Genomic DNA, 27,577 nt, shown 5'->3' with positions numbered 1-27,577 from the left:
AAAGACGTGAGGGTCCTTGAGAAAGTGCAGAGGAGATTTACCAGGGTCAGGGATGAGGGATTTTAGTTGTAAGGTTAGTTTGGAGAAACTGGGGTTGTTCTCCTTGGAGTAAAGTGGATTGAGGGGAGATTTGATGGAGATGTATAAGTTTATGATAGGTTGAGATAAGAAACATGAAGATGTTCACATTAGTTGATCATAAAAGGTTTACGGATACAGACTTAAGATTTGAGGCAAAATCTATAAGGGGGATGTGAGGAACAAACTTTACACAGTGAGTGATTGAGTGATCCGGAACTCAGTGCTTACACTCAGAGGCCGATAATATTCAGGTCCTGATGAATCAAGTGACTCTGTCAGCTCTTGATGTGATGTTTGGTTTGAGTTTCCCGTCTACAAATCCTTCCCATTGAACATCCTGTAAAAAGAGTATTAAAAAACTCTGTCACTGTCAGTCTAGGATAGAAATTGCGAAGAGACAAATATTTCTCTTTGTTTGCGTTTGCTTTGTATAAATCCTCCCCTTCTAACTGTAACAGGAGTTTCCAAAATCCATCCCTGTCAGTCCAGGATACACAAAATTCTCTCCTCCTGCTACATTGACGAGGATGACCGCGCATGCGCCCTGCTGCACAGCCGCTGCCCCCGGGCCGAGCAGAGGGAGAGACCCAGACATTTCCGGTCTGTTCACCGCAAATGCGGGACCGGTAGTTTTATATTAAGGCTCTGCGGCCTGTACCAAGTGTTTATGAAGCATCCCTGCCCACTCCGCTGGCTCCATTCCTCCCGCCCACCTACTAACTCTGTTATTCTGCTGCAGTCGCCATTTTCTCACCAGGTCGCCGGCTCCGGTCACGGGACAGCACTGCGCATGCTCAGATAGGCGACTCCAATGCGCGGGTGCCAATTACGCTTCGCTGTGCGCATGCGAAAGGCCTTGGCGTTCTGGGTAGAACACCTTCTGTCCCGCTCTGAATGCTGGGTGAATGGTCCGCCATTCGAGAGCGATATTCTTGCATGTAAAATTATGTTTCATGTTGCGATGATGATCGGACGCTTGGAGAGAAAATTTAAAATTATTAATTCGATTAATAGAACAGTAAAAGTACACGGGCCATGGTACAAAGTACCATAGTTCTGTCCTGGGTGTAATTAACAACGGAACAAACCCCAACAGTCCAAGGTGAATTCACTGGATTCTCAGCAGTCCGGGTGAAGAAGTGATTTTTCCTTCCATACGCCGAGCATTTAAACTCTGCTTTGTCATTCAGAACGTGACTGTTGCGAATTAAATCCTTTGAACTTTTAAAGCTGGATTGTTAACAGGTGGCCAAACTGAGAAAATCCCTTCACAGAGTTTTCTCCAACAGATGTGACTGCTACTGTGTCAACTATTAAAGTGACACTTCAATTAAACCTCATTGGCTACAATACTGCCAGTGCGCAAAGCTAATGGAGTTTCCCCAGACAAGCGGTGGTCTAGCAAACGCAAACTGTTCACACTTGTGGTGAGCAAAATGAATTGATTTCAGCGCATTGTACATTCTCGCCTGGGATTGAGTTTATCAGTTATAGCTCATTTTCTACAATTATATTAGCAGATTGAAACATTATTTATCTGCTGGAATGTTGAAATGAGAAGGAAAGGCTGATGGGATGGGAGTATGCTAATCCTCCCTCTGATACCTTGTGAAGTGAAATGATGCCCTTTCTACAAGGAGCACGTGTCCAAGCTTCCCAGAGGGTAGTTTAAACGGTTGTGTTAACCCACTCTAACATAACTAATAGTAACACTACTTTGAACGTTATTTATAAATAATAATTTTAGGAAACTCTGGACACAGTAATGGCTCCTTATGCATTGTACCCAGTTCAGACTCAGTGAGGGGCAGTGGGAGCAGAGAGAAGAGAGTTTCCTGCTTCATGTTGACACATTATACCCAGTTCAGACTCAGTGAGGAGGAGTGGGAGCAGGGAGGAGAGAGTTTTCTGCTTGATGTTGACACATTATACCCAGTTCAGACTCAGTGAGGGGCAGTGGGAGCAGGGAGGAGAGATTTTTCTGCTTCATGTTGATACATTGTACCCAGTTCAGGCTCAGTGAGGAGGAGTGGGAGCAGGGACGAGAGAGTTTCCTGCTTCATGTTGATACATTGTTGGGAACTCGACAGAGCAGTTCTTATGAATCATGCAGCCTCAGCTGCTGATGCTGCTGAGTGCTTCCAGCTTTGTTTTTTTACTTTTAAATTTCATGATTCATCTTCTGCAATTATTATTTTTACAGATCTGTATTTCAATTGATCCCAGGCTTGTTTTCAATTTGTGATTAGTATTTTTTCTGTTTTGTGTATCCATGCACAGAATGTGAGACAGCATTTACTGCCAATCCCTACTTGCCCTTGAGAAGGTGGTAGTGAGCTGCCTTCTTGAACGGCTGCAGTACTTGTGGTGTAGGTACACCCACAATGTTGTAATTAGGATACAACCTTTCAGAGCCAATAATTAAACTTGGCTCAAATATATTAAGAGGAGAAATGAAAGCAAAATGTTACTTCAAAGGTACTGAAACATGATATTTATTCATGTGCTGATACAATTAATTGATTTATTAACCTGTGTGCGCTGCTCCACCTGTGCTTTCCAACCCATCTTTTGAAGACTCCAGCCGAGCAAAGAAAGCAATCAAATTTAAATCAGCAACCTCGAACTTTATATTCACCCCCTTTCAGAATCAGGTGATTTTTTTTGTGCTTCATACAATCCAAAGGAAAACATTTTATTAAATGGAAGTGACTTCCATCCCATCTGAACTGGATATTCGTAAGTATTGCGCACGTGTCCTCTGAAGGCTGCGGCACATTTGTAACATTTAACTGTTAAACTGGCCTCTGAGTTTAAGATCACTGCTGTAAATGGAGAAATCCAACTAAGATGATAGTTGTAACTGTTTGTAAATATCAGGCTCCAGGTCAGTAGCTGGAATTGTTTATTTTAGATTTTGTATGAGTAACACATTGTGACATTTGTTGTGTGATGTTTGATGTGTAACTTCTGGACGCTGGCTCCAATACTTTAAGCATATTTGTGAAGTTAAATGCTGGTCTGTTTTATAATGATTGGTGCACTAACCACCTAGTGTTCGTTTTCTTATTTTGAATGCAAAGTTGCGGCTGTTTTCAGGATGAGCTGTCTTTCTAGAGCCGGGACATCCGTACGAGTAATCCAGAGGCCCAGGCTCATGCTCTGAGGACACAGGTTCAAATCCCATCACGGCAGCTGGTGGAATTTAAATTCAATTAATAAATCTGTAATCACAAGCAATGAGACTATCATCAGTTTTCGTAAAAACACATCTGATTACTTATGTCTTTAGGGAAGGAAATTTGCCATCCTCACCTGATCTGGCCTACATGTGACTGATAAATAACAATAAATAAGATAAGCAAAATAAATAAAATAAGAACTAGAAAAAATGTGCTAAGTAACTGATTTCCTGGTGGTAATTTAACCTGGAATCATCATGGGTGACATTAATAATTAACACATTCCCATGACATCTCAGTTTACCAAAGTCTGTCCCAATGATGTGAATGATAAATGGGTTCTCACAATAGTGGGAGGCGAATTTATTAGTGAAGCTTCATCTACTGTACCCAATATTTCATGCTGCCTTTTATCCATTGATGCGTTTTTGACATCTAAAAGTTTCAGAAATATTACCAAACAGAAACAGACTGTCACCTCCAACAAGTCTATGTTTAAATTCCCCAAAAGAATTAGTCCTAATCTCACAGACCCGCTAATCTGCCACGGTCTTTCTCCCCTTGTCATTCCATCAACTTTTTAACATGTTCTCCTATGTTGCCCTGGTCTCTGCTTCCATCACTGACTCTGTCACTACATTTCATAGTCTCCATGGGGAAAACAACTCATCCAGCTCAGGAATAGAGCCCAAATGTTCAAGTATTTCTCCCTCGCTGTACTTCCACACACGAGGCAGAATGCCACTGACTGAGCTGGATCCTTTCTGTCCCCTCAGCTCCAATCCTACCCTGTGGAGCAGACCAACAACAATTTTCACTGATTGACATTTAATCCAATAAAACATCGCAAAGCAATTCACAGGAGCATTCCCAAAGTTTGATCGTGACCCACCCAGAAGGAGATATTAGGATGGGTGGCCAGGAACGTGGTAAAAAAGGTAGGTTTTAAGGAGCATCTTAAAGGAGTGGAGAGAGAGTGGTCAGAGGTGGAGAGTTTGAGGGAGTGAATTTGGAGCCTCGGCAGCTGAAAGTGAATGAGGGATGAAAATTAGATGAGAGCTTAATAGTGAATTGACTCTAAGTTTCTGAAATGGTCTGATCCATTTTTCAGAAGTGAGTCAAATTGCGGAGTCACAGGAAAGTATAACAAAGGAGGAGATGGTTTGACCCACTGTGCCTACAAGGGCAGTGCAACCAGTCCCACTTCCCCACCCTTTCCCCACACAGAAGGCGGTTTGACCCACTGTGCCTACAAGGGCAGTGCAGCCAGTCCCACTTCCCCACCCTTTCCCCACACAGAAGGCGGTTTGACCCATTGTGTCTGCAAGAGCTGTGCAACCAGTCCCACTTCCCCACCCTTTCCCCACACAGAAGGCGGCTTGACCCACTGTGCATGCAAGAGCTGTGCAACCAGTCCCGCATCCGCACCCTTTCCCCACACAGAAGGCGGCTTGACCCACTGTGTCTGCAAGAGCTGTGCAACCAGTCCCACATCCGCACCCTTTCCCCACACAGAAGGCGGTTTGACCCACTGTGTCTGCAAGGGCAGTGAAACCAGTCCCACTTCCCCACCCATTCCCCACAATGCTGCAGATATTCCTCCTTCTCGTCTTCCCTTTTCAAGGCTGCAATTCATTCTGTTTGCATCATTCCATTTGGCAGTGATTTCCAATAAATCACTTTCAATTTTAAATAAAACATCTTATTGCCTCTGGTACTTCGGATACTCATCTTAAATCGGTGCCATCTGGTTATCGACCCTTCATCCATTTGAAGAAGTTTCTCTTTAATTTCTCTGTCTGAACCTTTCATGATTTTAATCAGCTTAATCACAATTCCTGTTTTTCCTTCTCGGCTTACAGAAAAACAACCTCAGGTTCTTCAGTCTATGAACTAAACTGTACTTCCTCATTTCTGAATTTGAACGTGGGTTTGTATCGTCACAACCACGTTTTCTCCATGTCCCATTTGGGGGTAAAAACAAGATATTTTTTAGCTGAAGAGTTAATGGATAACAGCAGCATTGGCAAATTTTAGGGATTATTTTCTGGCAGTGAAAGAACACATATAAAAGCCTGGAACTGTGCAGCAGTCAATATCCAAGGGTGGAAAAAGAGAACATGTTTGGCTGTTCTCGATCTTCCGTCCTCTCATACAATTGTTTCATGTAGTAACTAATTACACCACTGAAACATGTACCAACGTGAGTTGCAAGATACCCTAAAGCTGGTATTAACAAGCTGAAGATTCAGATTGTTGCCACAATAATTGCAGTTGTCCTCATTCCGTTTCTGTTACTGATGGACAGTGATAAGATGCAAGGCACAAGGAATAAACTGACTAAAGGGATGATGCTGCGAGGCTAAATGTGGGTGGTAAAAGGATAGGTTTTTCTGCTTGATGTTCAAACCGGCAGAAATATCACTCCTGATCAAACAATCACAGCAGCTATTTCAAAGCAGCATGCCAAACCGAGAAGTGTAACTTCCTATAAATTTATATTTCCCAACAGCATGGTTGTTTTTTCACGCTCATTCTGCCATTTTATAATCCAATCCAGCGAAATATATTTTCTTACCTTGTATCCTGTTCGTTTGAAGTCAAGACATAGAACAAATTCAATGTGTTTTCTTGTCATTTCTCGAATGAGATTTTGGAACCAGGCTGGTTAAAGGACACTTTTATCGGTGCCAATCCTTCACTGTCTCTCACTGTTTAAAACAGGTACTGTTATCATCAGCCTGTTGTGTACCTTACATAAGAGAATAAGAACTAGGAGCAGGAGTAGGCAATTCAGCTCCTCGAGCCTGCGCCGCCATTCAATATGATCATGCCTGATCTCATTTCGGCCTCAACTCTAATTTCCCGCCCTCTCCTCATAACCTTTCAACCCGTTAAGAATTAAAAATCTGTCTATCTCCTCCTTAAATTTATTCAGCGCCCCGACGTCCACTGCACTCTGAGGTAGTGAATTCCACAGATTCACGACCCTTTGAGAAATGTAATTCCTCCTCAGTTCTGATTTAAATCTCCCGCCCCTTGGCCTCTCATTCTAGAATGCCCCAGAAGGAGAAGCATCCACTCCACATCTGCTTTGTCTATCCCCTTTAGCATCTTATATACCTCAATTAGATCCCCTCTTATCAGTGATGAATTTCTGCCATGTGTCACCTTGTCAGTTTCACAGGAGCTGCAGTGATGAGGTTGGTGGGTTTTGGAAATTGAAAGTTGTACATGAGCAGCTTGAACAGCAGGTCGAACAAGCGCCAGCTTAGATTGACAGAATCAATATAAATTGCTGTGAGGAAAACGGCAGGATAATGGAATTTGTTAAGTTGCTCTCCCACAGAGCTGGCACGGACACGATGGGCCCAATGTCCTCCTTCTTTGCTGCAGCCATATATGATTTTATACTAACAACATCATCCTGTGCACAGGGCCAGTGATCGTGGCCGAGTGGTGAAGGCGATGGAGCCCAAATCCACTGGGGTTTCCGACTTCTCATTATTCCTGGTTTTAACTCTGTGTCTACAGAGTTAATTATCGGATACATTGAATCAAATCGATCCAAACGCTCGGGAGTTTTCCAATTTCTGTTCATTCACGAAACTCGCAGTTGGAAATGGAACAAAAATGGAGCCAGGTTGGTGTGATGCTTGCTTTCTGGGTGTTTGTCTCTCCTTAGAGACAAACCCTTGTCCTCTGTCACTCTCTGTGTATATGCCTGTGTGTGTTCCTCTGTTTGTGTCAATGTGGTTCAGCTCCTCATTTTTACCATCCAAACATTATTCACCTTAGTTCTGCGGCTTCATATTAAGATGGTCCAAATGGAAAAATAACAGAGCAGTTTTCAACGATGCAAAAGGATATTTCTTTCTGTTTATTTTTGAGTGGAGAATTTTCAGCTACTAAATGCTGCATGTTACAAAGCGGAGGATGATTGAAGATTTCACATGATCTTATTAAGTAGCTGAGAATGCTCGAGGGGCCGAATGGCCTATTGCTGATCATAGGTTTGTATATTCTAATTCAGTGCCATTGCCAGTCAAGTTAATGGCTGTTTCTGCTCTGATTGTGATAGTGAGTGGCCGAGCGGACGAAGGTGCTGATCCAGGTACCTATGATTTGGGCTTTACCCCCGCGGTTGTTAAACTTTCTCATGGTTTGTTTTTGAGACGCTTCTAAAAAATCCTCTGCGCGGCCAGGGAATGGCTGATCTGTGTTGCATTTTGGTTTGGAGAATGGGGAGAGGCAGTCTAAGTTGGGTTAATGGCAGGGACTGAAAGTCTTTTTTCTCTGTTACTCCCTGTATCCATTCTATTATTTTATACAAACAACATATCAATTTCACTAAGTAGTTGTTGCCAACTGATTTCAACTGACGGTCTGCAGAATTAATTATCGGTTAGTTGGAATAAAAACTATCCAAATACCCCCTGTTTCTTATTTATGTTATCAGCAAACATTCACTAAATTCGCAATTGAAAATGGAAGAGTAATTGACCACTCCTGATCAACCAATCACAACTGCTCTTTGACAGCAGCACGCCAGGCCGAATGGCCTCTTTCTTTCCTGTAACTTTATATAACTTTATGTTCCCCAATACCACGGATGCTCTTTCCCGGTTATTCTTCCATATTATAACCCATCTATCGAAATGTACTTTATTACCTTGTGTCCTGTCCTCCTGAAGTCAAGACCCGGAATGAATTCAGTGAGAAGTTTTCTTGTCATTTGCAGCAGGAGATTTGGAGCCAGACCAGTTGAATGACAGTTTAAATGGTGCCAACCCTTCACTGCAGCTCATTGTGCTTTTGAGTGGAGATAATTTCTGTTTGTTACAAAGTGCAGGATGATCTGATTAACTAATGGAGCTGTCTCCAGATTCCGAATGGTCAATTCCTGCTCTGTTGCTTTTGTTCTATTTCAACACCAGTTAAGGAAATGATTAACAAACTTCAGCGATGTGGTAGCGTGGCCGAGTGGTCTAAGCCGCTGGATTAAGGCTCTAGTCTCACCGCTGCCAAATATTTAGCAGCCCCAGATAGACAAACAGATATCACGTCACGTTGAGTGTGCGGTGTTGTATTCTGACAGGAAGAACGAGGAGACGAAAGAAATATTGGTAAAGGCGGGATGTGGAATTATAGTTGCTGAGTTGCTCTTCCACAGGGTCGGCAAGTGAACGACCGTCTAATGTATCCGTCTCCGACTTTATACAAATAGCAATGATGTCAGAATCGGTCCTGTGTTCACGGCGGAGTGGATAAGGGGATGGGGCTGGAATCCTGTGGAGTCTCCTCACAGAGGTACAAATCCTACCGGCTCCAGTTCTCATCATTACTGATTTTGATAATATGCCAGTGGAATTAATTATTGGATAAATGGCATCAAAAACAGACAAACACTCCCATGGTTTCTTCTTTCCGTTGGTCTATGTGTGTCAATGTGGTTCAGTACCCAAGGGAATGGACATATTTTTAACAGAACAAACTTTATTCACTTTAGTTGTGCAACTTCAGATCAAAAACTATCAGGGTGAAAGGTACAAGAGGAACTTTTCTCGTTCTCTGTGTGCCCCATTACAACAACAGCTTATATTTAGATAGCGCCTTCAATGAAACCACCAAAGATGGTTCACAGGGTCATTATCTAACAGAGCCTGACACTGACACACATAAGGAGATGTTAGGCCAGATGACCAAAAGCTTGGTCAAAGAGGAAGGTTTTAAGAAGAGTCTTAAAGGAGGAAAGTGAGGTAGAGGCGGAGAGGTTTAGGGAGGGAATTCCAGAGCCTCGTTAAATGAAACCACGGTCACCAATGATGGAGCGATTCTGATTCAGAATGTACAAGAGGCCAGAATTAAAGGAGCACAGGCATCTCAGAGGCTTGTGGGGTTCGAGGAGATCACAGAGATAGTGAGGGGCGAGAGGAAGGAGGGAATTGAACACAAGGATAAGAAATTTTGAAGTAGATAAATTATTTGACCGGGAGCCAATGTCGGTCAGCGAGCAGAGGGGTGAGAGGGGAATGGGACTTCCTGTGAGTGAAGACACGGGCAGCAGTTTTGGATGACCTCAATTTACGGAGGGGAGAAAGTCCACTTACATTCCAGAACTGACATTCTGCTGGATCAGCACTGCCCTGTTTCCAAGACCAATATTAATCCTTTTATAAGGTGCGGTTCCCAGAACTATACACAGTCCTCCAGGTGTGATCTAACCAGGGCTTTGTATAGCTGCAGCAAAACTTTCCCTCTTTTCTATAACAGCCTCTGTCACAGGTTGTCTAGCACGGGGAGTTAAATTGTATATATTGACTGAGAAAAATGAGGAGATGCTTGGTCAGAATGAACTTCTTTCAAATATTCAATGTGATGTCAATTGCACAAATAAATATTTATTTTTATTTCGAAGACAACACATGAATCCCCAGTCCAACTCTCCGTGTCATTGAGTCAGGGAAGCTTTGTTAATTTTCACACACTGAGCATGGACACTGCAGAAGCTCCTGCACCTCCTTCAGCATTAGTTTTCTTAACTCAGAGTTTTCAAAAGGGGATTGGGTACTTATTTGAAATGGAAAAAAACCCTGCAGCTTTAAGAAGGAAGAGAATGATATTGGAACTAAGTGGATAGCTCTTTGAAGAAAGCACACACCCGATGGGTCGAATGGCCACCTGATGAGCTGTGTCAGTTTGCAATTAGATCAATTTCTCTGCAGCATTCCAAAATGTCCCATCCCAGTTCTATTCCTGTAAAACAGGATTTTGCAGTGCAGCAGGTCTACACAGTTTGAAATTCAATACAAGTCCCTTTGACTTTTTCTCACAAATTGTTTCTGTGGTGTAGTGACCTAGCCAGCAATGCCCACATCCCATAAATGAATAAAGAAACAAATAGTGATTATCACATTCGCTTCACATGTGCAAGGTCGCCAGCTCGAAAACTGGCAAAAATATTATCAAAACTGGATCATCTAATTATGAGAAGCTGCACAATTCCCGCTTGTTGGCAAATAATAGCCAAATACATTATCTCACAGCCATGTGACATTGGCACTTCCCCAGGCTTTGAATAAATTTCTCCAAAAGGCACGTTTATGAGAAAGAGAAAATAAATGAGACGAATTGCAGTGAGATAGTTCACACATGTGTGAAGTGTTGAATGACCTGCTGATGTGCTCTGTCATTTTATGATTCTAATGTCAGGTCATTTTTTCTGCCGCATGGTTATGTTTTTCAGCCGAATTGTACTTCCACAAAACAGGGTTTGGAAGCGCAGTAAGACTGCACGGTTTGATATTCTAAGTCAGTCCCTGTGGCTCTGCCCATTGTTTCTGTAGTGCAGTGGTTATCTCAATGCAAGGGAAAAACATTATCTCCCAGTTGTGTGGAGAAGTTGTATCGCTCCCATTCCTGTTTGTTGTTGAATGTGAACTGAATGCTGGATCTTGCAGCCACATTAGATTCGCTCTTCACCATTTCTGAAGATAACATTCAGCAAAATAAGATGTTTCCACTGGCAGCGGGTGATTGGAGAGTGTGGGGCTGGAATATTGTTACTTTTTCCTGTCTCACTCACCGTGGAGCTAAGGAAGAGGCGATTAATTGATGTGTTTGTTTCAACCAATAGCCTCATAGATCTCTATTGATTTAGATGGGGGTACATTATCGTTCATATTCTTTGTTATATCTGAAATGAATATCCATAAACAGAGCTTGGTGTGGGAACTCAATGGGCGACAGCCGAGTTTTCAACGTGAGGCTGGGGGATTTTTTTCTGGTTTCAGGGCCCCAGAACAAAGCAGAGCGTTAATGAGTGATGATGGGGAGAAAACAGTGGCAGTTTCGTCCCTGGGTTGTCTCGAACCACCAACCTTTCAGTTAACAGCCGAACGCGCTGACCAATTGCGCCACAGAGACTTAATAAAAGTACCTGCGCTCTGTAAGGTATCCTAAAGCAATGGCTCAGCGAGTGAAAGCTTCAGATTGCTGAAAAGCAATGACAATTATTCCCTATCAGTTTTACTCTTCCCAAATAAAGGGTGGGACATTCATTGTGAATACATGGAAACAGTCTGATCCCACCCACTGCAGACACATCCATGTCCCCAGGAACCAGCTCCCCTACAACTGTTGCCGTCTCCCTTCGAGCCTCTCGGTGTTTTTCTGTTACCAAGTATTATGATTGTCCCGAAGCCAATAATTCTAAAGGGGTTTCTCTGTTACACAGCGAGTGGTTAGGATCTGGAATGCACTACCTGACAGTGTGGGGGAGGCAGATTCAATCACGGATTTCAAAGGAGAATTGGACAGAAAATGCAGGTCTCCGGGGAAAACGCGGGGAAATGCAGGTTAGTTAGTTTCCAGAAGAGTAAGAGATCTCCCTTTTCCGATGGAGTTAAGGAGATTTTTTTTCCTCAGTGGGTCATTAGCCTGTGGACTTATTTTCATCAGAGGTTTGGTCATTGAATTTACACAAGGCTGAATTAGACAGATTTTTTTATAGACAAGGGGGTCGAAGGTTATGGGGGGCAGACAGGAAAGTGGAGTTGAGGCCACAACCAGATCAGCCATGACCTCAATGAATGGTGAAGCAGGGTCAAGGAGCTGAATGGCCTACTCCTGCCCCTGAGTCCTTTGTTCCTATGACCCGGGCTGAATGGCCTCCCCTTAGCTCTGATTCTCTGGCACGATGAGGTGCTCGAGGTGCAAAATGGTCAATCCCTGCTCCTGTTTGTTATGTTCTAATTTGGAGCAGTTACCACCCAAGGCAATGGTTAGTTTACCTTTGATAGTGGGAGCGTGACCTGGAAACTCATCGACGCAGTCACACTGGGGAGAGACCGTTCACCTGCTCCGAGTGCGGGAAGGGATTTACTCAGTTATCCACCCTGCTGAGACAGCAGCGAGTTCACAACGGGGAGAGACCATTCACCTGCTCCGAGTGTGAGAAGGGATTCACTCAGTTACACCACCTCCTGACACATCAACGAATTCACCATGGGGAGAGACCGTTCACCTGCTCCGAGTGTGGGAAGTGCTTCACTCAGTTACACCACCTCCTGACACATCAGCGAATTCACACTGGGGAGAGGCCTTTCAACTGCTCTGAGTGTGGGAAGGGATTCATCAGTGTATCTAACCTGCTGAGACACCAACAAACTCACACTGGGGAAATACCCTTCACCTGCTCAGAGTGTGGGAAGAGATTCACTCAGTTATCCAGCCTGCAGAGACACCAGCGAATACAAACTGGGGAGAGACCATTCACCTGCTCCGAGTGTGGTAAGGGATTCATTGATCCATCCATCCTGCTGAAACACCAGCGGGTTCACACTGGGGAGAAAACTTTTAAATGCCCAGACTGCGGGAAGTGCTTCAAAAGTTCCGGGAACCTGATGTCCCATCAACGTGTTCACACTGACGAGAGACCGTTCAGGTGCTCTCACTGTGGGACTGGGTTCAGATGGTCATCTGACCTTATGGTACACCAAAGAATTCACACTGGGGAGAGACCGTTCACCTGTATGGAGTGTGGGAAGGGATTGACTCGATCATCCAACCTGCTGAGGCACCAACACGTTCACAAGTAACTACAGTGATTGGGATTTGCTGATAATCACATCCAGGACTGAACTATATTCAATGGAGTCGGTTTCTATTGATCTTCATAAACTCCAGCCCAGTTATAGGGGGCCATTTGTATTTTTGAAGTGCTGTGTGTTAAATACAGTGTATTGAGTCTTTTTAGTACCTTTAACACAAGTTATTTCCTTTTGAAAGACTCTCCTTCTCCCCTGTCTCCTCCATCCACACCTCCAACAACAAGTGTGAGGAGCTCATGGAGCTTCTTTGTCACTAATATTGAGACAATCTGATCAGCTGCCTCTGCTGCTTCCCTCCCTTCCACTAGCCCACTGGACCAAAGATCCATCCTCTTGGGACAGGGGTGAATTGCATAGAATTTGCATCAGGAAGTGAATAAAATAGGTGCATTTCAGGGGGAAATGGATAGCTCTATGAGAAAGAAGGGAATAGATGATTACATTGATAGATTTAGCTGAGAAAAAATGGGAGGAGGCTCGAGTGGAGCGTAAACACCAGCATGGACTGATTGGGCTGAATGGCCTGGTTCTCTGCTGTATATCCCGTGACCTCCTGTGCAATCTAGTCTAAATCCATGGTATTATCTGTCTGGAAGCAGCATGGCATTAAACTGAAAACTAAAATCAAACTTTACCAGGCCATTGTCCTGACCACCCTGCTGTATGGAGCAGAATCCTGGGTCTGCTTTTGGAGCCACATCAAAGCTCTGGAACACTTCCAGCAAAGACACCCGAGGTCCATCCTGAGAATTAGATGGCAGGACAAAAATCAGAAACGAGATTCTCCAACACGCTGGGTTCAACAGCTTGGAGACCACCCTCCAGAAAATTCAGCTCCGATGGCCAGGCCATGTTCCCACATGGACAATCACAGAATTCCCAAGCTGATCTTCCATGGGGAACTGTCTCAGGGCAAACAACATCAAGGTGGTCAGTACAACCGATACAAGGACACCCTAAAAAAGAGCCTCACAAACTTCTGCATTGCAGACCGTCTCTCCTCGGAAAACACTGCAGTCGACCGGCCGAGTTCTGGTCACTACTTTATAGGAAGGATATGATTGCACTGGAGAGGGTGCGGAGGAGATTTACCAGGATACTGCCCGTGCTGGAGGGTCTGAGCTATGAGGAAATATTGGATAGGCTGGGGCTGTTTTCCCAAGAACAGCGAAGGGGACCTGATAGAGGTGTATAAGATTATGAGGGGCATAGTTGGGTGGATTGGAAGGCACTTTTTCCATTAGTAGAGGGGTCAATAACCGGGGGGCACAGATTTAAGGTAAGAGGTAGAAGGCTAAGAGGGGAGTTCAGGAGAATTGTTTTTTCACCCAGAGGGTGGTGGGAGTCTAGAACTCTCTGCCTGAAAGGGTGTAAATGATTGGGTGGTTGAGTCAGAAATTCTTGTAATATTTAAGAAGTATTTAATTACTCACTTGCATTGCCTTAGCCTCCAGAGCCATGGGCCAAGCGCTGGATAATGGGATTAGTTAGTCAGAACTTTGTGAGCAGCGTGGACACAATGGGCCGAATGACCTTCTTCTGTGTTCTAAACGTCTATGAGTGTATATGTGGAGGCAAGCACTGAAATTTGGTTCAGCGTGTTTCAAGGACCATCTACACCAAACTCAACATCCGACGTGCCCAGAGGAATGTCAGAGGTGGCACAGCTGCAGAAGTTAACCCAAGCACCACCAACAATAATATGAACGGTCAGTTCTGTGGATGTCCAGGTTGATCCCACACCGAACTCTTCAGTCAGGAGAGGACCCACAGGAAATGATTAAATCACTTACAGTTTGGGCCCTCGAACAATGAGGAGTCTACCCCAACATTATCCCTGTTCTCTGGATTGGGGAACTATACCCTGTCTGTATTACTGTGGTGCTGTTAATAAAGTCAGCGTGAGACAATCTATTGTTGTGAGCTTGATTATCTGGTGTCTGAATCCACAAGATTCACCATTTAGAGTCAACAAGATGAACGAGTAAACACACCACGGCCCAAAATACCAGCTCGATATTCCCATGAGAAAGTCTGTTATCTAACACCTCGAATAGACAGAACAGAGAAAGATCCCATCTGGAAGAAACCCTTGAATCATTTGTAAATATATTTCAAATGCTGACAGATTCCAGGTGTCAGTTTTTATCACATTGAAGTTAATGGAAGGTGAGAGCGCGGTTATTCTAGAACTATAAAAAACACTAGTTAGAGCACAGCTAGAGTACTGAGTCCAGTTGTAGTCAGCACATTACAGGAAGGATGTGATCACACTAGAGCAGGCGCAGAAGAGATTGACCGAGATGTTGGCAGGACTGGAGAATTTTAACTCTGAGGAAAGATTGGAGAGGCTGGGATTGTTTTCTTTGGGACAGGGGAGGAAGAGGGGAGATTTAATTGAGGTGTAAAAATTATGAGGGTCCCAGATAGGAAGGACCTATTTCATTTACAGAGGTCAGAACCAAGAGGATAGAGATTTAAAGTAATTAGTGGAAGGATTAGAGGGGAGTTCAATAATGCTTTTACCCAGAGGGTGGTGGGTCTTGGAACTCACTGACTGAAAGGGTGGTGGAGGCAGAGATACACAGATTTAAAAAGTACTGGGATATACACTGGATGTGCTGTAACCTACAGGATTACAGACCGAGAGCTGGGAAGCGGGATTAGACTGGATTGCTCATTTTCAGCCAGTACAGACATGATGGGCTGAATCGCCTCCTCTGTGCTATAATTTCTATGATTCTGTGGTGACAAGTGGTCCTCGTGTTTTTATCTGAGTCAGGCCTCAGCCCAGTCATTTGCCCCAAGTGTCGATATGATGGTTCAAGCGAAGAGATGCCGGATACCGGGAGCAGCAGGAACAATAAATAAAATCGAGGTGTCAGTAAATACTGATATAGTTTATTTGTATCTAGTTCCATTTTTATAAATTCTGCTGAATGTGGCCCTCACCCAGTGTCAGGATATTGGATCAGAGCCACAATGGAAAATGAATTTGACACCAGTGGGATAGACAATGTCAACCGGATCCTCAGTATCTCTGTAACCTCCTCCAGCCCCACAACCCTTCCTGTAAATACAAGGTGTTGTTCTTGGATTACACCCTGAGATAGACAATGTAATTATATTTTAACCTTTATTCTTCAAGTAAAGTATCTTCATTCAGGCTGTTCTCAAAGTTGTGCAAGATGAAACCAAACAGTGATTTATTTGTACTTCTTGCAGTTTAGTTCCTGTATTCACTGCTCACGATGTGATCTGCTCTACATTGGGAAGACCAAACACAGATTGGGTGATCACTTTGTGGAACAACCTCCGTTCAGTCTGTCAGCTTGACCCTGAGCTTCCGGTCACTTCTCATTTTAATTCTCCACCCCTCTCCCACTCTGACCTCTCTGTCCTTGGCCTCCTGCAGTGTTTCAATGAAGCTCAATGGGAGGTCGAGGAACAGCAGTTCATCTTTCAATTCGGCACTTTACAACCTTCCGGACTCAACATCGAGTTCAGCAATTTCTGCATCAACAGAGAGTTGTCAGGATCGGGAACATTCTACCTGAAAAGGTGCTGGAACCTGATTCTATCAGGAATTTTAAAAGGGAGTTGACAGGGATTTGGGATTGAGGAACTTACAGGGTTACAAATAGAAAGTGGGTGTGTGGGACTAAACACAACTGCTCTTTCAAAGAGGCAGCACAAGCACAAAGGGTTGAATGGCCTCCTTCTGTGCTCTCAGTTTCAATGATTCTAGGAGTTGGCCATTTAGCCCCTCGAGTCTGTCCCACTATGCAATCAGATCACGGCTGATCTGTGACCCTTTGTCTCCTGTCCCTTGATTTATACCTTGTGTTAGGAAGGATCTATCAACGCCAGATTGAAACTGAACATTGATCAAGCATGAACTGCTAATTCAGGAAGAGAATTCCAAACTTCTCCCAACTTTACCTGGAGAAGATTTTCCTAATCTCACTCCTGAAAGGTCTGGCTCTAAGTTTTAGACTATGTTCCTCAGTCCTGGATTCCCCAACCAATGGAAATTGTTCCCCTCTATCTACCACACCATTTCCAATTTATATCGTGAAAACTTCGAGAAAGTCCTCCTCAATCGTCTAAATTCCAGGGAATACAAACCTCACAGTGAGATGATGAATATTGGCAGAATGAATAGGGTACTCAATGGTACAGTCCTAAAGAGTGTGTAGGGACTGGGGGAACTGGGTGTTGATGTGGATACACATTTGAAGGCGAAAGGACATATTGATAGAACAGTTCGCAAAATAAATGAGATCGTGGGCTTCATAAGCAGATTTCATGTGTATAAACGCAGGGAAAATAAGCTGACCCGTTATAAAGCTCCGGTTAGGTCACAACAGGAGTATTGCATCCAGTTCGGGTCTCCACACTTTAGGAAAGGTGTGAGGGTCCTTGAGAGGTTGCGGAGGAGATTTACCAGAATGGTTCCAGGAAAAAGGGAATTCGGTTACAAAGTGAGATTGGAGAAGCTGAAGTTGTTCTTCTTGGAGTTACAGAGTTGAGGGGAGATTGGATAGAGGTGGACAAGATAGTGACAGGTTCAGATAAGGTGGACAAATAAAATGTTGTTTCCATCTGGTGATGGTACAAAGATTAGGGGGACACATATTGAAGGTTATGGGCAATAGATACAGGGCAAATGCAGGGAGGAATATTTTACACAACAAGTGGTAATAACCCAGAACTCACTGCCTACGAGCAGGCTGGAAGCAGACATGATCAATGCTTTAAAATGAAATTGGACCAGCATTTAAGAGAAATAAACATGCAGGGGGTTGAAGACACAGCGGGGCAATGAGACAGACTGGACAGCTCTACAGAGAGCTGGCATGGACTCAATGGGCTGAATGGCCTCTTTCTGTGCTGTAATTACTCTGATGCATTTGTTTGACCACTCCTCATAATTTAACGCTTGGTGTCCAGTTGTTATTCAGGTACATCTGCACTGCTCTCCCACTAAGGCCAATATAGTCTATCCTTCCTAAAGTGTGATGCCCAGAACTGAACACAGTATTCCTGTCCTGATGAAAGGTCATGTTGACTCGAAACATTAACTCTGTTTCTCTCCACAGATGCTGCCAGGCCTGCTGAGCACTTCCAGCATTTTTTATTTTTATTACAGTGGTTCAGGTGCAGTCTAACCAGGATTTTGAAAATGTTGGTGCTTTTCCCACACAATTATTTCTCTGGGTTTGAGTTTGCTGTGTGTAAATCGTCCCCTTCTAACCCCCTGTAAAAGCAGTTTCCAAACAGTCGGTGTAAACTGGGCTCCGGGAGTTTGTAATCCGGGTTTGGAGTCCTACACCGGGTGTTTGTGAATCCTCCCAGTCCACCCTCCGGCTCCATTTTTCTCCTGCAATCGGCCCATTCTCAGCCGCTGGACTTTCAATCCGACCGCCTTCATCCCGATTCCCACCCGCGTTGCGCATGCTCCAATTCAAACCCGGCCACGCCCCTCATTCACTCCGATTGGCCGGAAGAACAGCCGGTCCCGCTGGTCCTCCAGTCCCGCCCCCTGTCCCTATTGGTCCGGAGCTGCCGTCAATCATTATAAGCTGGAGCATGTGTAGACGTGAAATCAGGCGTGACGAGAGCTGTAGCGAGCGGATTTAAAATGCGGGGTTTACAATGACCGAGTGCGGACTGAGAGCTGGAAAAAAATACCCGTGAGAATAGATAGGGCTGGCGGGTGAGTTGGGAGGCTTTATGAATTCACGGTCTCTGTCCTAAACCCTCAATAAGGAACCATCCTTCCAACCACAGATTAGGCCATTTCTCCGGAAGTAGGCCCGAGTTAAAGGCCGCCAACTTTATAGGGGGCAAGGAGCAGCAGAGCGCATGTGCGGTCACCATCTTTATAGGGGCAAGGAGCAGCAGAGCGCATGTGCGGTCACCATCTTTATAGGGGGCAAGAAGCAGCAGAGCGCATGTGCGGTCACCATCTTTGTAAGTGGCAATGTCCAACAGGGTGCATGCGTGGGCGCCATTTTTACAGAGGTTGCAGACCCGGATGAATGACCCGCAGGAGTGACAATAAATCAGAGATCAGGGTAACAGTCAGAAACAACAACAACTTCTATTAACATCATACATCATCCCAGTGAGCTTCACAGGAAATCATAAAATAAAGTATAACATTCAGACACAGAAGGAGGTGACCAAAATACTTAAATAGTCGCTTGTTTGTACAGAATTTGATTATTAACGAAAAAAGAGACAAGCTGTCAAAGCTTTTCCTGTTGCACTCACCAGGACAGACGCAAGAATCCCAAATTTCAAAGGGAACCACAATTTATACTGCACGAGAAAAGGGTGCTGATTGGTTGTTGCCATGGACAATACAGCCAGGAGCTGAAATCCCCTCTGCTTTTGTTTAATTCCACAAAACACCCCTTGCCTGGACTTGTTCTTTCTGCCTGCAGAGGACAGGTCCCTGTGGATGAACATACGTAGCTTCTAGCAAGTGTACGTGAGACACATTACTAGCCTGACTGATAACTTTTGAAATTTGGTTTTCTTCCCTCTATCCTGATGAGTACAAGATAAAATGTTTTGACAGAATGTCTTTTTTTATTAATACTCAATTGTCTTAAAGGGGGAAAGTGTGGTAGACAAAGGGAGAGAATTTCAGAGCTTGGGGTCGAGGGAACTGAAGGCACGGACACTAATGGTGGAGCAATTAAAACAGGGACTGCTAGAATTAGAGCAGTGCAGATATTATAGAGGGTTGTGGGTCTGCAGGAGACACACAGAGAAGAGAGGAGGCCATTGGGGGATTTGAAAACAAGGATGAGATTTTTAAAATCGAGTTGTTCCTTAAACAGGAGCCAAGGAAGGTCAGGGAACGGGCCTAGCTGTGAGTGAAGACACAGACAGCAAAAATATGGATGTCTTCAAGGTTACAGAGGGTAGAATGTGGGAGACCAGCCAGGTGTGTGTTGGAATGGTCCGGTCTGGAGGTAAACATGGCCGTGATAAGGATTTCAGCAGCAGATGAGACACTCCTGAGACAGGGGTGAGGTCAGGTGATATTACGGAGGTGGAAACAGGCGATCTTAGTGATGGCACAGACATGAGGTCAGCAGCTCATTTCGAGATGAAATGTAACACCGAGGTTGTGAACAGACTGGTTTAATCTCAGACTGTTCCCAGGGAGAGGGATGGAGTTGGTATCTGGGAAATGGAGATTGGAGCAGGGACTGAAAACAGTGTCTTCAGTCTTCTCAGTATTTAATTGGAGTTAATTAGTCATCAGGAAGAGAAGCAGGAACCAGAATGGGCCATGAGACTGATCCCAGGTTTAACTTAGTTAGAGAGGGAGAGAAGGAAGGAAGGAAACTCTGGGACATTGGGAGAAACCACCTTCATAATCACTCATTAAATGTCCACACAATAAGTTTTGGACACAAGGTTAACATCTGCTATTCTGTATGATCAGTCAGGGGGTATCAGATTAATGTTTTGTTTCGAGTAATCACTGAAGTGAATGATCAGACATATTGTCAACTCCAGTTGGAGAAATTTGTTAAAAAGATACAGAAAGAATTGTCCAAAACTCTGTCTGGATTTCAGCACAGGGAGGAGGGAGAGTGTGTGGGACGGGGATTTGCAGCTTTGGAGGAACAAGAGAGGAAAAAATGTTCCATAGAAACTAGAATTGTCTGCTCTGAATTTATATCCTGTTCTTACAGTGATGACTTTTATAAATTCCTTTTACAGATAATTAGAAGGGGAGGATTTTCAGGCAGGAAACTCAAACCAAACATCACATCAAGATCTGACACAGTCACTCGATTCATCAGGACTTGAATATCATCACCTTTGAATGTGGATGGAGAAACGTTTGTCTGTTCTGTCTGTAGGGAAAGATTTCAAACATCAGTATGACTGGAAAAGCACCGAGACACACACACACACCCGAGTGAGAGTGTCCCACTGCACTGACTGGAAAGAGCTTTAACCAGTTACACAGCCTGAAATAACATCACACCATTCACAGTGGGGAGAAACTGTACACATGTTCTCTGTGTGGACGAGGCTTCAACTGATTAGCAAACTTGGAGAGACACAGGGACACCTGGACCATGGAGAAACCATGGAAATGTAAGGACTGTGAGAAAGGATTCAATTGTCCATCCAAACTGGAAATCCATCGACGCAGTCACACTGGGGAGCGGCCGTTCATCTGCAGGGTATGTGGGAAAGGATTCACTGGGTCCTCTGACCTGCTGAAGCACCAGCGAATTCACACTGAGGAGAGGCCATTCAGTTGTACTTCCTGTGAAAAGAGATTCAGCATTTCATCGAACCTCAAACGACACCAGCGAATTCACACTGGAGAGAGGCCTTTCACCTGCTCCAAGTGTGGGAAGGGATTCACTCAGTCATCAAGCCTGCTGAGACACCAGCGAATTCACACTGGAGAGAGACCATTCACCTGCTCTGTGTGTGGGAAGAAATTCACTCACTCATCCAACCTGCTGAGACACCAGCGAGTTCACACTGGGGAGAGACCATTCACCTGCTCCCAGTGTGGGAGGGGATCCACTCAGTTATCCACCCTGCTGAAACACCAGCGAATTCACACAAGGAGAGGCCGTTCAGCTGCACTTCCTGTGTAAAGAGATTCAGCCTTCATTCCACCTCAGTGTACATTAGTGAATTCACATTGGAGACAGGCCGTTCAACTGCTCCGAGTGTGGAATGGGATTCACTCATTTATCCAACCTGTTGAGACACTGGCGAGTTCACACTGGGGAGATGCTGTTCACCTTCTCCGAATGTAGGAAGGGATTCACTTGGTCATCCCACCTGCTCAGACAGCAGTGAGTTCACAAGTGACTGCAGAGGTTGGATTCTGCTGTTATTGCTGCTGTTAATCACATCCAGAACTGAACCATGTTCATTCTGACAGTTGTGGTTTGTTTCTATTGATGTTAATAATCCCTGTAACTGGGCTGAAGTTTAATATCTTGATGTCTGTTAAATAAATCAGTTTTGTTTCAAACTCTCAGAAAATCGAGTCCTTGATTTCTCCAGGATAAGAGGAGACTGATTGATGTCCTGTTGCCAACTGCTCCAATTTTGGATCTGGTCTCCTCTCTAACTCGAGATTCTTTCAATTCTCAGACCTTTGGTTACTCTCATGGAAACATCCCAGCTCCCCACACCTCCCAGAGAGCCTTGGGATCCAGGGAAGTATCAGTGTTAAAAACAGAAAATGCTGGAAATAACCAATACTTTTCCAAATGCCAATTGATTTTGTCCTGGATTATTGTCTCCAGCCTTTCCCCTCCATTAATGTGAAGCTGATTGTCCTGGAATTGCTGTGTTTTTGAACAGGGGTGTAACATTTACAATCTGTCAGTCCTTTGACACCACTACTGTATAAGGAGGATTGGAAGATTGTGACCAGAGCCTCCACAAGTTCCATGTGAAGGATGCTGTCTCTGACAGTGCAGCAGTCCCTCAGTGTCACCCTGGAGTGTCAGCCTAGATAATGTGCTCAGGTTTATTAATATTTCCTCTTGTTATTGATGTGGATCATTAAGAAACAATGGACTCTTATGATGTCATCCAGTCCCAGTGCGATGATGTCATCCAGTCCCAGTGCGATGATGTCATGAAGACTATTCAATACCAGCGGAGCCTTAGTGGTGAGAACAGTTTTGTTCGAGATGGCAGCAAGTCCATTACTGATAGATCAGCAAATGGAGTGAATGGGAAAGAAAGTGAGGTAGCTGATGAACATCAGGAATAGTGTTGTAAGTTATGAGGATGAGAAACATGTACAGTATATGTCCCCATCTCCCGACATTCTGCCCCCATCTCCCGACACTCTGCCCCATCTCCTGACACTCTGCCCCCATCTCCCGACACTCTGCCCCATCTCCCGACAGTCTGCCCCATCTCCCGACACTCTGCTCCTATCTCCTGACATGCTGCCCCATCTCCCGACACTCTGCCCCCATCTCCCGACACTCTGACCCCATCTCCCGACACTCTGCCCCCATCTCCCGACACTCTGCCCCATCTCCCGACACTCTGCCCCCATCTCCCGACACTCTGCCCCATCTCCCGACACTCTGCCCCATCTCCCGACACTCTGCCCCCATCTCCCGACACACTGCCCCCATCTCCCGACACTCTGCCCCTATCTCCCGACACTCTGCCCCCATCTCCCGACACTCTGCCCCCATCTCCCGACACTCTGCCCCATCTCCCAACACTCTGTTCCTATCTCCCAACACTCTGCCCCCATCTCCCGACACTCTGCCCCATCTCCCAACACTCTGTTCCTATCTCCCGACACTCTGCCCCCATCTCCCGACCCTCTGCCCCCATCTCCTGACACGCTGCCCCCATCTCCCAACACTCTGCCCCATCTCCCGACACTCTGCCCCCATCTCCCGACACGCTGCCCCCATCTCCCGACACTCTGCCCCATCTCCCGACACTCTGCCCCCATCTCCCGACACGCTGCCCCCATCTCCCGACACGCTGCCCCATCTCCCGACACTCTGCCCCCATCTCCCGACACTCTGCCCCATCTCCCAACACTCTGTTCCTATCTCCCAACACTCTGCCCCCATCTCCCGAGCAGCCTGTCTCTACCTCTGCTGAACCCACACAGGATGCACCAAGTTGAAACCAGAGGAAAGGACTGGGTGAGAAATTGTAATTCACCAAGGGTGTGCACATGGGGGTCTAACAAAATATTAAGTTTCCTGTATTTAGCAATGAAACTTAAAACGCATTGATTGGAACCACTTCCAGCTCTTGTCCATTCTGACATCCCGTGAGCCAGCTCACCCTCTCACTGGGTTCATGCTGAATGTCAATCCAGGCTGGGAGCCATTGGGTGGATGGGCAATGGGTGGATGAGTGGCTGAAGTAATGTTCAGTTCACAGGGAGGGGGATGGGGGAGGGGGGTTGGTGCTGGTGGTGGGAAGTGTTCATTCTGAAGGAGTCCCACCTGAAACAGTGACCACTAACTTATCACTTTCCAATGGTGATTGACCTGATGTTTATTTCTCCAGGTTTGTTCTGTTCAGTATTTCAGTATTTATATATTTTTGTTTTTGCTAAAACATGTTCTTGTTTTGACACTGAAACACAAAGGATTTTAACTCTGTTAAAATCAATCTCTATCGAGTACACAGGAGGACTCAACTGGTCCAAAATTCTTATGGTATCAATAAACCAAGATCCTACAAGATGTTTATTTGGGGAATTGTTTTTCTCTGAGACCCGGGACAGTCAAACTATGACCCAAAGTTCAGATTTCGGCTTTGAGCCTGGGCTATGGGGCCCACATACATGGAGCACCATTACCGGATGTCCTTCATCCCCAGTTTTAATCACTCCACCACTGGTGGCCGGGCCTTCAGCTGCCTGGACCCTAAGCTGTGGAATTTCCACCCTAAACCCCTCCACCTTTCTAATTCACTTTCCCCCTTTCAGACACTCCTTATAACCGACCTCTTTGACCAAGCATTTGGTCATCTGACCTAATATGTCCTTATGCCTCTGTGAAGCTTCTTGGGACAATGTATTACGTTAGAAACTCGATATAAATGTAAGTTGTTGCATTTGTTATTGTAATTCAGTCAGACCTGATCACTTATTGAGTCTGTATGAATGTAACTCAGATAGACACAGCTTGTGTTATAGTTCAGTGAGATCTGATCACTAACTGAGTGAGAGAGTCTGTATCAATGTAACTCAGATAGACACAGCTTGTTGGAACAGACCTGGGGAGAAAGAGGCTCTGAATTAATCACTGGATTTTCTGTTCTCCACAGTTGGGAAAAAAGATGATTCTTTCCAAACATCCAAATGACGAATCAAGTCATTAAAGATGATTTGTTGTTTTCAGCTGAATTATTTGGTAGAATTAGAGTGAAGGAGTGGGATTGACCCACAGGCTGATTCACCACTTTAAGGACAGGAAGAGAGAGAATCTGGAGAGGGGAAAAGAATTAGTAGGAGACTGGGCACTGAATCTGGAACAATGAGCAGAGAGGGGGAGGAGTGTGTGGGACAGGGATTTATAGATTTGGGGGAATGAAAGGAGAAAGAATAATCCATAGAAACTAGAATAGTCTGTTCCGAATTTCTATCCTGTACTGACATTGATGGCTTTTGTAAACTGTGTTTACATGGGATTAGAGGGAGAGGATTTTCAGATGGGAAACTCAAACCAAAAATCTTGCAAGATCTTACAGAATCACTGAATTCATAAATGATCAGCCTCTGATTATGGAAGGAAAAATGTTTGTCTGTTCTGTCTGTGGGGAAATATTTAAATCATCAGTGTGACTGGAAAATCACTGGGACACACACACGAGTTGGAATCGCATCTCAGGGTCAAACCTGACATCACGTGTGCAAAAAGTCAGGTTTACATTCAGACAGTTGTGAGGAAGAGGAATGGAGTTGGAAGCTCGGGAATGAAAACAATGGCTTTAGTCTTCCCAATACTTAATTGGAGGAAATTTCTGCACATTCACCACTGGACATCAGACAAACAGTCTGATAATTTAACAAAAGTGGAGAAGTGGAGAGAAGTGGTGGTGAGGTAGAGCTGGGCACTGTCAGTGTCCATGTGATAACTGACACTGTGTTTTCAGATGATGTCGTTGTGGGGAACATGTTGATGAGAAATAAGAGGAGGCTAAGGCTGGATCCTCTGGGGGACACCAGAGGTAACTGTGGGAGTGGGAAGGAAAGACATTCCAAGTAATTCTCTGGCTATGATTAGGAAGAGAAGAATGAAACCAGGAGAGAACAGCCCCACCAAGCTGGACGACAGTGGAGAGGTGTTGGAGCAGAATGGAGTGATCAACATTGTTAAAGACTGCAGATAGGTTGAAGCTTGTGTAAATCAGTCTAAATTTGAGAGATCTACATATACAGTTTTTAAAAAAGCATATTTTCAGGATTATTAAAAGTTTTATGAGCCATAAAATGTTTGTAGAGGAGAAAACACCTTTCTGGCTGTATATCACATCAATAGATTCTGTTGTCGATAACTGAAACCCTATTGTAGTGACTATTAAAATCTGCTTGTGTGTGTAATTGGCAGTCATTTATATGAAATATCCTGTACACGCAGAAATGGAATTTCAAGATTTTATTTAGTGAAGAATTATAGAGAGTTATAAAGAGAATTATTAAGAGTTAATTATACATGAGTCTAATTTACAATGTCGGCTTTACATTATATTAAGTTTCCATTGAGCTTAGAGCAAGTATTTAGCTGCTTGAAGTGCTGTCTGCACAATAATGATTGTCCAAACTGTCTGTCTGAAGCCTCCTTCCCCCTGCCCCACTCAACATCTCCTGTAACCCCCAGATTTTCACTCTAAGGTCACACCAAGTCTGAGTCATTAAAATGAGGCCTCACTGGGAAAGGTTTGGGAAATGCTGTATTAATAGACTCAGCACTTTGTGTTTAACACAAAGCTGTTTTATTTGCATTTTATCCACAACATTAACCCTTATATCTATCTGGAGTTTATTAACATCAGCAGAAACATACAGCAACGAACATGGTTCAGTCCTGGATGTGATTAACAGCAAAATCCACTTACTGTCGTTACTCATGAATTCGCTGGTGCATCAGCAGGTTGGGTGCCTGAGTGAATTTCTTTCCACATTCGAAGCAGGTGAACGGTCTCCCCCCGCAGTGTGAACTCGCTGGTGTCTGTGCAGTGTGGCTGACAGACTGAATTTGTTCCCACAGATGGAGCAGGTGAATGGTCTCTCCCCAGTGTGAACTCGTAGGTGTCTCTGTAGTGTGGATAACTGAGTGAATCTCTTCCCACACTTAGAGCAGGTGAATGGCCTCACACCAGTGTGAACTCGCTGGTGTGTTAGCAGTGTGGATGACTGAGTGAATCCCTTTCCACATTTGGAACAGGTGAACGGTCTCACCCTAGTGTGAATTCGCTGGTGTCCCAGCAGTGTGGATGACTGAGTGAATCCCTTCCCACACTCGGAGCAGGTGAATGGTCTCTCTCCAGTGTGAGTGTGCTTGTGTATAGTGAGTTGATAAGATTGCCTGAACCCAGCCCCACAGTGAGAGCACCTGAACGGTCTCTCATCAGTGTGAACACGTTGATGCGACATCAGTTCCTGGGAACTTTTATAGCACTTCCCACAGTCTGGACATTTAAAAGATCTCTCGTCAGTGTGAACTCACTGATGTGTCATTAGGTTCGCTGAATTAATGAATCCCTTCCCACACTTTGAGCAGGTGAATGGTCTCTCCCCAGTGTGAACTCGCTTGTGTGTCAACAGGGTGGATAACTGAGTGAATCCCTTCCTGCACATGGGGCAAGTGAATGGTCTCTCCCCAGTGTGAGTGCGTCGATGTGTTTCCAGCTCTGATGGGGATTTGAATTGTTTCCCACAGTCCTCACATTTCCAAGGTTTCTCCCGGTTGTGACTGCGCTTGTGTCTCGACAGGCCAGATGATTCGCCGAAGCCTCGTCCACACACAGAACACGTGTACGGTTTCTCCCCACTGTGAATGGTGCTTTTTCCTTCCATGTTCAAAATCCAATGATATTCAGGTTACGATAAATTGGGCGACTCCGTCAGATCCTGATGTGATGTTTGGTTTGAGTTTCCTGACTGCAAGTCCTCCCCTTTTAATACTCTGTGAA

General features: G+C 44.7%; 1 non-coding gene and 1 pseudogene across 1 annotated transcript; one reads left to right on the top strand and one right to left on the bottom strand.

The window, feature by feature from the left end:
- Positions 1 to 11,115: 11,115 nt before the first annotated feature.
- Positions 11,116 to 11,189, bottom strand: trnan-guu (transfer RNA asparagine (anticodon GUU)). The gene has a single exon. It is a non-coding gene; the product is annotated as a tRNA-Asn (tRNA).
- A 425-nt stretch (positions 11,190 to 11,614) lies between these two features.
- The window catches only part of LOC144673446 (uncharacterized), a 35,472-nt pseudogene continuing 19,509 nt past the window's right edge, over positions 11,615 to 27,577 (top strand).

Source organism: Cetorhinus maximus, unplaced genomic scaffold (assembly GCF_964194155.1).
Source record: "Cetorhinus maximus unplaced genomic scaffold, sCetMax3.hap1.1 HAP1_SCAFFOLD_366, whole genome shotgun sequence".
Classification (NCBI taxonomy): domain Eukaryota; kingdom Metazoa; phylum Chordata; class Chondrichthyes; order Lamniformes; family Cetorhinidae; genus Cetorhinus; species Cetorhinus maximus.
The sequence above is the reverse complement of the archived record's forward strand: the minus strand, read 5'-3'. Positions and strand labels throughout refer to the sequence as shown.